Source organism: Montipora foliosa, unplaced genomic scaffold (genome assembly GCF_036669935.1).
Source record: "Montipora foliosa isolate CH-2021 unplaced genomic scaffold, ASM3666993v2 scaffold_474, whole genome shotgun sequence".
In the NCBI taxonomy this organism is placed as follows: Eukaryota; Metazoa; Cnidaria; class Anthozoa; order Scleractinia; family Acroporidae; genus Montipora; species Montipora foliosa.
The window spans coordinates 556,364-560,000 of NW_027179783.1; the positions used below are offsets into that span (position 1 = coordinate 556,364).

Consider the following 3,637-nt stretch of genomic DNA (forward strand, 5'->3'; position numbering starts at 1 on the left):
AGTTAAGATTTCCCTTGCTTCAGATTTTATAAAAATAGAAATGTGACAAGATATTCCAATATTTCTTAAAGAAGCGAACATGCAAAAACCAGCTCCAAAACTGGAACATCAAACTTCAAAATCAAAAATTGATAAACGGGACAAAATGGGTGAGGGGAGGGGACGGCAACACCAGAAGCACCAACAGACGGCAGTACCAACAGCGGTAATTGTTGCTGTGAAAATGCCCCTTTATGTGTATTGAGCAACATCTGAAAGTTTCGTCGGCGAAGAACCAAGATGGCGGTAACGATGCGTGCATAGCGTGGAGAAAATGTGCGTGGAAAACTGCAGCGGCATTTCTGTACAACCTCCCACATAATTGTCCGTACATTTTGTGTTTGCGTCTTTGGGCACTTCCTGTGTTGCCGTGCCCTAACCTCACACCTATTTCGTCCGATTTTTCAATTTTCCTATATGCAGAAATCAACAATTTGATTGTGAACTTTGAGTTGCAGTTTTGTAACTGGTTCTTGCATATTACTTTCTTTAAGAAATTTTGGCAAATCTTGTCATATTTCTATTTTCATTACACCTGCAGCAAAGGAAATCTAAACTAAAATGGGGCTTCGTCGCTTATGTGAAAAGCCAAAACAAAAGAGAATTAAAAATTCACCAATGCTCTCTGCTTTTCTGAGCATTAAAATTTGAAAATCAAGATTTTCAATTTTCTATTTTGATTAAAATTGAATGGAAGGAAGGTAAACGGACCTGTCATCATCTAAGACAAGACACAAAGACAAGACAAGCGGTCGACCAAGGTCAAGGGCCGAGGTCAAAGGCAACCCGAAGGCTCCTTTTTCTTTATGCTTCTACTGTAACTTGCGGCGTCTGCCGTAACTCACAGCAGGGGTGGGCGCCACTCCTATCCCGTGTGCATACACAACTCGTCCCCATTAGTACTGGTACTCATTTTACCCACGACGAATGTGAACTTTGGAGCGTACGGCGATGGTTATCTCTAGAGGGTCACCCATCCAGTAGATAACCCAGCCCAACGGGGCTTAACATTGGACACCATTCGGAGAACAATGCCGACCCATTGAGCCAACCGTACGTTGCAGAAACGTTAGTCAGTCTCATACCTGCCGAAAGAAAAAAAAATCTAAAACAAGCCGTTATCAGAAAAGATGTTTATTTTTTCAGCAATCAGTTACAAGTCTCGTCGCACGGCACCGCTGTTCAGCAGCTAGTTAGATGAACATGGTTAGTACATTTTAGCTTTGATGACATAAACCTGATTGGCCACGGTCCACCTTCGCCATCGGACCCACAGGCCGCAGATCCGCCGTACTTGCCGAAGGTCTGGTCCGCTGTAGCACTGGCTGCGCACCATCCTCCATCTTGTACTGCAAACATCTTGTATCCTTTTCTCATTGCAGCCACGGCGCACTTTGCAATGGCGTTCTTTCGAGCAACATGCGATCCATCCAGAATGGAATCTTTTCCTTCCAGTGGTTGGATGGCTCGATTGGAGGTGTCTTTGAAGCAGCCGATGGTCTCAAAACCTGATGGAAAGTCAATCTTAATATTTACTATATTGCTATACGATTTTGCAAGACTATGGCACAACATTACAATGGAAATATAAAAGAAAAGTCCGCAAAAAAAAAATGCCCGTTCGTGAGTGTTATTTGAATTTCTTTATTGTTATTCAACCTTAAACCGCTTACAAAAAGTAACCGATCTAAACAATCCACCAAGGAAAACGGAAACCGCAAAAAGGAAAACGTTCTGAAAATTGGACGAGTACCTATTAATTCGGAATTGTGCGAGAATATCAAGTGAATTTTTTATGCATTAAATGCAACAAAAATTGCTAGACCAATTCTTAAGAAAAAAAGACCTACAAAAACGTCAGTTAAGCTATGAAAGACCCTTAATCCAGGTTTGAGTATTGTGTTTTGTAGAGTAATTTGTCATCATTTTTTGTTAAGTTATGCCCCTCCTTGGTATTAAAAGTACAAAAATTCCTCTCGGTCACCTTTCTTTTGTTTATGCCCCTCTTATTGCAATTGGCGTTGCATTACTTGCCATACAAGAGTACAAGTTGAAGATTACAGTTTTTACTGCATATGTCCAATCAGAATGGAGTGATCTTCTTGAATGTATTCTCAATAAATGGGAAATAGCAAAGCAATCAAGTGTCTATTTGAATAGAACCGTTTATTAAATATAGAGTATTTCTTGAGTGGAGCGGTGGAATTAAATCTTCTAAATGCCATGCAACATGACCAGATTTCACAAAAGCAACATGTTTACGACAATAAAGTGTATTTTAGTGAAAAAAAAAAAAGTCAAATAAACTGTACAAAACAATTGAAATAATTGGAGCAGAACGCAAGTTGCCATTCTAGTTCTTATCTACAATTTCATGACAAATTTGTACACTGTTAAAGCCCGTCGGAACAAATACGACCATGCAAATTCAGTGTTTGATAAAGATGAAGTATACACTAGTCCTTCGTCCTAGTTCATTAAGCCTTTTTTCCACAATAAAACACTGCATTTTATTCTTTGTGCATTTAATAAACACTTCTTTGGCATTTTACCTTTGATGACATAAACCTGATTGGCCCACGGTCCACCTTCGCCATCGGACCTACAGGCCGCAGATCCGCCGTACTTGTCGAAGGTCTGGTCCGCTGTAGCACTGGCAGCGCACCATCCTCCATGTTGAACTGCAAACAGCTTGTATCCTTTTCGCATAGCAGCTCTACCGCACTTTGCAATGGCGTTCTTCCGAACTTTATACGATCCATCCAGAATGGAATCTTTTCCTTCCAATGGTTGGATGGCTCGATTGGAGGTGTCTTTGAAGCAGCCGATGGTTTGAAAACCTGATGGAAAGTCAATGTTAATATTAATTTTATTGCTATACGAAGATTTAGTGATTTTTTTTCCTGATACATTTAGCTCGTTTCTTGAGGAGGGATTTTTTTGAAATCTTCCGTTCACATATGAAAGACTTTTAATTCAGGTCGGAGTTATGTTTTTTTTACTATCATTTGTCACGTTTTTTGTTTAATTTTGATCGTCGTTGGTATTAAAAGTAGAAAGATTCTTCTTGTTCACTTTTTGCTGTTTGTTGGCCGTCTTAGTCGCGCGCCATTAGTTGCCATAGTAATTAATCTAATCTAATCTAATCCAATCTATTCTAATCTATCTATCTATCTATCTATCTATCTATCTATCTATCTATCCGGGCTATCTCAGTATGGATTAATCTTCTTGATTGTGTTCTTAAAAGTGGGAACTATCAAAGCAATCGAGAGTCTCTCTGAAAAGAATCGCTTTGTAAATATAGAGATTTCTCGACTGGAATGGTGGAATCAAATCTACGACAAAAGTATTTTGAAAATGCCGTGGAGAATGATCAGCAAAAGCAATATGTTCACGAGAGTAAGCTATTTTACAGTCGAAGGTATCAACGTGACCACTTTCGTAAGCGTCCAGTTCTAGTTACGACCACGAATGGAAAACCCCGTTTGAAAGGTCACCTTAAAAACATTCTTATCGTTTTTAAGCTCCCGTAAGCGACCACTCTGTCTCCTCTATGTATGTCAACACTTAAATGAAAAAAGAAAAAAACAATCCA

At 39.4% G+C, this 3,637-nt stretch overlaps 1 pseudogene; it reads right to left on the minus strand.

Annotated features, from left to right (window-relative positions):
* Positions 1–1,246: 1,246 nt before the first annotated feature.
* The window catches only part of LOC137989802 (uncharacterized), an 11,905-nt pseudogene continuing 9,514 nt past the window's right edge, over positions 1,247–3,637 (minus strand).